This window comes from Pseudophryne corroboree, chromosome 6 (assembly GCF_028390025.1).
Source record: "Pseudophryne corroboree isolate aPseCor3 chromosome 6, aPseCor3.hap2, whole genome shotgun sequence".
NCBI classification, from domain to species: Eukaryota; Metazoa; Chordata; class Amphibia; order Anura; family Myobatrachidae; genus Pseudophryne; species Pseudophryne corroboree.
Window position 1 is genome coordinate 342285264 of NC_086449.1, and position 7085 is coordinate 342292348.

The 7085-nt window shown below is 46.3% G+C and overlaps 1 protein-coding gene across 2 annotated transcripts in view; it reads left to right on the plus strand.

The window, feature by feature from the left end:
* Nucleotides 1-4411: 4411 nt before the first annotated feature.
* Nucleotides 4412-7085, plus strand: part of PKM (pyruvate kinase M1/2) — a 34570-nt gene continuing 31896 nt past the window's right edge. The window contains exon 1 of one of the 2 annotated variants that reach the window (XM_063926494.1): nt 4412-4529. The gene's annotated coding sequence lies outside the window, so the exon portion shown is untranslated. The remainder of the gene's footprint in view (nt 4530-7085) is intronic. The other variant, XM_063926491.1, reaches the window with a different exon arrangement.

Below are 7085 nucleotides of genomic sequence, written 5' to 3' on the forward strand. Positions count from 1 at the left end.
TAGACTTCTTTGAGAGATCATCCCCTTAATAGAGGTTAACCACTCAGGCTGAGACAATGCATTACTTTCCTGTGTACATGGAATGGATTCCTCCTGTGAGGAAATGTCCTCTGCAGCATAAGACACAGAGTCCCTGGACATGGCTATGTGAGAAACAAACACCCACACACACACACACACACACACACACACACACACACACACACACACACACACACACACACACAGGAAAATGTTAGACACAGTTTCCTCCCAAGTATGCCACAGAGAAACACAGAGCTTGGAGCCAACCCAGCACACAGCGCTTCCCTAGGTAGCATAATACAACTACCTGGCGCTTACTGTGTACCTTAATAGACTACACAGTATTTACACAGCCCCCCCCCCCCCCTTCTACAACCCCCTGGTACCGCACAGGATAGCTGGAGTTGCTTGGAGGGACAGCTCTCCCTGTAAGCGTCATTGTAGAGGATCTGCAGGCAGGAAAATTGCGCTGAACGCTGCTGGGTCCGCTCTGATAAGCTCTGCCCCCTGAACATGGCGCTGCTTCCCGCTCTCCACTTCTTTATACTGGCCTGAGGAATTGTGCTGCCAGCGTTACCGAGGTCCCTGACAGCCTTGGAGCCAGTGTAGGGTATAGGCGCTGGCTCAGGCTGCCCCTCACATCGCCGCACTACGTACCGCTGATCCTCCGGAGCGCAGTTAATACTGCGCTCCCACCCTGTTGCCGCCATCTTCATACCGGCTCCCCGCTTGCCGTGGGGGCTGGTGACTCACTCGCCACCGGAATCTTCTGGCTCTATTAGGGGGTGGTGGCATGCTGCGGGAGTGAGCGGTCGCCTGGGGCGGCTAACGATCATCACCCTCAGGAGCTCAGTGTCCTGTCAGCGGAGATTGTGGCTCAGACCCAGCAGGGCGGACACTACTTTCCCCCTAAGTCCCACGAAGCAGGGAGGCTGTTGCCAGCAGCCTCCCTGTGCCTATACTACTCTTAGAAAAAATTAAACTAAAGAAGCTCTAGGAGCTCCCCTAGCTGTGACCGACTCCTCCGGGCACATTTTCTAAACTGAGTCTGGTAGGAAGGGCATAGAGGGAGGAGCCAGCCCACACTCTCAAACTCTTAAAGTGCCAATGGCTCCTAGTGGACCCGTCTATACTCCCATGGTATTAATGTGGACCCCAGCATCCTCTAGGACGTAAGAGAAACAAATACCTGGGTCACTGAACACGGGTATTAAGCCGTGTCACATCGACTTGAAACCCCTTCACACCGCAGGTCTTCTCCTCTGCCAGGCGCTTGGAGATGACAGCATCTCCAAGTGCCAGTAAGCCAGCTCTCCATAAGATGTTAATGGGACCCAGGTCAGGTGACCCAGGTTATCCATTTACAATGCCTTATATCCTTCCCGGGACAATCCAGGATCCAAGTTATTTTTTTCACTATTTCACAACAAGCTGCGACACAGGTTAACCCGGCAATAACCCAGGATTTTAGCGGTGTGAAAGGGGTTATAACTAAAACTCCATACACAGCCATCCTGCCTACTGCTGCAGCCCAGCTCCCGGCCCCTCCCTGCTCACAGAGCAACACTCAAAGTGTGTACACATGGGGGTATATTTACTAAGGTCCCGATTTTGACCGAGATGCCGGTTTTTCTTCAAAGTGTCATCTCGGTAATTTACTAAACTCAAATCACGGCAGTGATGAGGGCATTCGTATTTTTTGGGTAGTCCATGAAAATAATTACGAATGAATACACCATCGGTCAAAACGCGGCTGTTTAAGTATGAATCTCGGTCATTTACTAAGAAGTGCAAAGCAAAAAAAAATAAAACACTGCCGTGAAAAATTACAACTCGTAAAAAAGTGCTAAAAAAAAACAGACCTGCTTTTTTAATCCGTGATTGTATAGGCATGCAGGGATCCATGAGATCCGTGCATGTATATCAGTGGGAAGGTGTGGGAAAGTGGTTATTTTCTAAAAAAAAAATTGCGTGGGGTCCCCCCTCCTAAGCATAACCAGCCTCGGGCTCTTTGAGCCGATCCTGGTTGCAGAAATATGGGGAAAAAATTGACAGGGGTTCCCCCATATTTAAGCAACCAGCATCGGGCTCTGCGCCTGGTCCTGGTTCCAAAAATACGGGGGACAAAAAGAGTAGGGGTCCCCCGTATTTTTAAAACCAGCACCGGGCTCCACTAGCTGGACAGATAATGCCACAGCCGGGGGTCACTTTTATATAGTGCCCTGCGGCCGTGGCATCAAATATCCAACTAGTCACCCCTGTCCGGGGTACCCTGGGGGAGTGGGGACATCTTCAAGCAAGGGGTCCCCCCCCCCCAGCCACCCAAGGGCAAGGGGTGAAGCCCGAGGCTGTCCCCCCCATCCAATTGGCTGCGGATGGGGGGCTGATAGCCTTTTGTGAAAGGCACCGTGTGTATAGTCCTTGCGATGCCGATGCGCAGGATAGGCATCGCAAGGAATAATAGACTGTGCAGGCACCCCAACATTGACTATATCGGAGACGCCGGGCTCCGGCCACATCGAATAGTCAATGTTGGGCTGTACAGTGCATCGCACCGTGTGTACACACCTTCACTGTACAGGGCCAGCTGGGAGTCGGGAATCTGCACAGCACATGCTCAAACCTCCGATAGTAGGAAGTACCATCGATGGTATGACATCAGTTTCATACCATTGATGTTTACTCTTTTTTTCCATTGGTGGTAAGCACACATCAATCGAAAACACACCAATGGCCATCCCTTACGCAGAGATTATAAAATGTCTACAGTCAACAGATCGACCCCTAATGGTCGACATGTAAAAGGTAGACAGTTGAAAAGGTCGGCGCGACAATGGTCGACACATTGTTTTTTTAACTTTTTCATACTTTACCATCCACGTGGATTACGTTTGGAAATAGTAAACTGTGCTGAGCGCAGGGGTAGCAGAGCGTGGTACCTGGCCCGAAGCACGTGAGGGGATGTAGTACACTAATGGGTTTTTCTTGCTGCAAAGGAACAACCCCCCCCCCCCCAAAAAAAAACAAACAAAAATAATTGTGGACCATTTCCATGTCGACCTTCTGACCGTCAACTTTTTCTTCTGTCTAACTATTCCTTGTGGAATGCATGTCGACCATTAGTGGTTTACCTATTGCCTGTAGACCTTTTTAATGTCGATCTAATGATCCACACCCCATTTTGAGATCCCACATACTTGCAACTTTGAATACGGCTCCATGCAGCCTGAAGTCCTACATTTAAACAGCTATCATGTTATGCAAATGTTCATACAATTGCCTACAGGACAATGGGGGTCATTCCGAGTTGTTTGCTCGTTATTTTTTTCTCGCAACGGAGCAATTTGTCGCTAATGCGCATGCGCAATGTCCGCAGTGCGACTGCGCCAAGTAAATTTGCTATGCAGTTAGGTATTTTACTCACGGCATTACAAGGTTTTTTCTTCGTTCTGGTGATCGTAATGTGATTGACAGGAAGTGGGTGTTTCTGGGCGGAAACTGGCCGTTTTATGGGTGTGTGTGAAAAAACGCTACCGTTTCTGGGAAAAACGCGGGAGTGGCTGGAGAAACGGAGGAGTGTCTGGGCGAACGCTGGGTGTGTTTGTGACGTCAAACCAGGAACTACAAGCACTGAACTGATCGCACTGGCAGAGTAAGTCTCGAGCTACTCAGAAACTGCACAGAGAAGTCTTTTCGCAATATTGCGAATCTTTCGTTCGCAATTTTGATAAGCTAAGATTCACTCCCAGTAGGCGGCGGCTTAGCGTGTGCAACGCTGCTAAAAGCAGCTTGCGAGCGAACAACTCGGAATGACCCCCAATACGTATAGATCTAGTAGTGTAGTAACGATGTAGTAGTAATGATCAAGTAATGATAGCAATACTGCAGCTCAGGTCACAGCCTACTTGCGCTTTGAGCAGCTCTGCTCTGCTCAAGCCTCAAAAGTTTACACCGGACGTCAACAGCACTAATCAATTCGACGCTCAGACACGGGTCAGTGCACAATCATGGCACTTTACTGATGTAGCTGCGGGTGATGATTTGCGCGTGCGCACTTGAGGACCTCTAACACGCAGTCGGCAGATGCTTCTTTTCCGCACGCTGATTGGACAGTTAAATACTGCGTCACTGTTTTACGCCGGTTATTTCAATTTATAGCTCCGCACAAGAAAAAAAGTAGTTCTACCTCCCCAGTTTTATTTAATTGTTATTGCGCGCACGGCTAATTTCAGCATTGAATAAAACATTTTTCCGCGAGAGAGGCTCATGTGGGCTGCGTCTGTGAGATAGAATGTGGTGTGTGTATGCGATGCTAGACTAGAGGTGGCGCAGTGATCTGTGCGGCAGGTGTGGACTGTGATGCGTCTATGCGGGGATCATCATTTCTTGGCTTCAGAGAAGCTGCTGCCTGCTGCTGAGACTGAGTCAGACGGGCGGCGCAGAGAGAGGAGAACGGTCTGAGTGAGGCGTATCTGCACAGACACACTTATAGCAGCTATATACAGGTAATGAGTACTGCTGGCCGCTACATGTGTCTGCCCGTATCAGGGCTGGAGCGATGGCTCATTGTATATATTCCTAGTAATGGCCAATTTAACGCCTGGCCTAGAGGTAGTGCAATGATTTATCTGCTCCTGCATTATGGATGATATACACAGCAAATTTGAATGTTTTTTTTTTTTATATATATATATTTTTTTTTTAAGTGTTTACTTGTGCATACATACATACATACATACATACATACATACATACATACATACATACATACATACATACATGTATAATAAGTTCTGACATAGTCTATATTCTACGTATATTGAAATAATGGGGGAATATAAAGATGGCTGCTCCCCCTAAACTGCTGCATCAGTGGTTACCATGGAGATGTGGGGAGGTGTGTCCTGTCAGGTAGAAGGAGAAATGTGCCTGCTTGGCCTTCTGTATGGAGCTCTGTAGATTGTTTGTGGCCCCATTATGTTACAGGGAAGTCATATGAGTACCCTATAACCATGTATGATTAGGTCATGTTATGGTTGACCTCCTATATATAAAGCTTCATCCTAATTCTTTCCTTCACATCATTACAAATTACCCATATCCATAACCTCATTTACAAAAATAATAAACGTTTGTTTGTCGTCGTCGTCCCCCCCCCCCCCCCCCTTCTCCCTTTTTTTTTTTTTCTTTTTTTTTTTGATTCTTGCTCAAAAAATGCACCATGTAAATCCTTACCTCCATTCTCCATATTTAGTTCAGGTTGGCAGGCACACCCTTTTAATAACATTACATAATCAAAGCTTCCAGGACAAGTCTCCAGTTGTAGCAAAGTGTTGTAACTTGCAGCTATATCTGGAAATGCAGAACTGTTGTATTCGCTACTTTTCATACTATTATATTTATTCCATAAAATGTACAAATGTATTGCTTGAGAATTGTGGTGTTGATTGTATCTATTTTGTTTCTGTGTTTAAATAGACCTGGACATAAATGTAATAGTTGACATAACAGGCTGCCTACAGTTATTAGTACAGTTAATATGTTCAGGCCGTATTTCGATTTGCAATTAAATGCAATGCGTTTAAATAAAATCTTGTTGTGATGCAATCTGCTTTATTGCCGCAGTCTCGGTCACAGGTTCACTGTCTATGAACGTAAATATCATCTAAAATGATACCTATTTTTAAGCACATTTGACATTTCAGTGCATTGCTTTTTAGAGCTGACTGGTATTTAGAGACTTGGAAAACTCTAGTGCTTCTATATTTAGCATCCTGCAGCGAGATGCACTCTGACCTTTTTCAAGGTCACTTATAGTGTGCATATAGGCCAGTTTTTTTTTACTAGCCTAAATCATGAGTAATGGGTTAACTTATGGTGTGACTAAAAGAGAGGTATCCTACCTCTGGCCTTGTGGGTGTCCTTTTTTAAGGACACTGCTTTCTATTTGGAATGTTATATTGTCAGGTTACAGGAAAATTGTATTTTATGTTCTCCAATTTATTGCATCAGTGTTTTGACACCATCTGTAATAATGAAGACCATGATGGCTGTTTGTCCCCAAATTATTTTGTTTATTTATTTTTGAACTCCTTTTATTCTTCATTCTATTCAAGGAATGGAGTCCTGTGGGTGCATGGCAGCAAAGAAAACATGTATTTCCAGTTTTGCTGCACTTTTCGGGGAGATGCCCAGCTGTGTACAAATCAGCTGTTTCTGGTAGTGGTGACATAGCAAGGTTCCCTCGCAACCCCATAGCGCTGGTGTTGGGAAATGTATTTCCCCCATCAACTTCTAAGCAAAGCTCATTTTAATTGAGAGTCCAACTGGGGCCCTTAACACTCTCGATCCAATGAGAGCTCCACAAACCCATTCACACTAATCTCCCACCTATGAACATAACAATTTACAGGCAGATATGTTGCCTTTATGTGCCATATATTGCAGAAATCTAAATTATTGGCTTTAATCCAGATTTTGGTTTAATTTTTATATTCATAAATAAAACAAGGGTTACCCTGCAAATATCTTAGGATAGGGATGGCATTTTCACCATTCCAAGGGAACAAGGGCTAAATGTGTGTTTCCTGGCTTCCTCCCTGAAAGATGTGATGTGCATGTAACACTCCCCACTTCGAACGTTTCATTGCTAAACGACTGGTCTCGTAATCGTCTCTTAAGGGGGGTACTCACGGAGCGATATTCTAAGCAATCTGACTAGATTGCTTAGAATATAAGCTTGATCGCTCCGTGTGTACCCCTTACAGCGATAGCGATGCGCAGCCCCGCGCATCGCTATCGCTGCTGCTAGATTGGCCTGCCGTGCAGGCCAATCTAGCGGGTCGCTCACTTCACCCGCTGGGTGAAGTGAGCGGCCCCCCGTCTCCCCCCGCACGCTCAGCACAGATCGCGCTGTGCTGAGCGGCGGGAGAGATGTGTGCTGAGCGGTTCGCTCAGCACACATCTCTCCCGCATCGCCCGTCTATATGGGCCTTTAGTCAGACTTCCTGTATTCTGAAGTACAACGGAATATCTGAGTAATATTCTTCAGAAAACTCTGC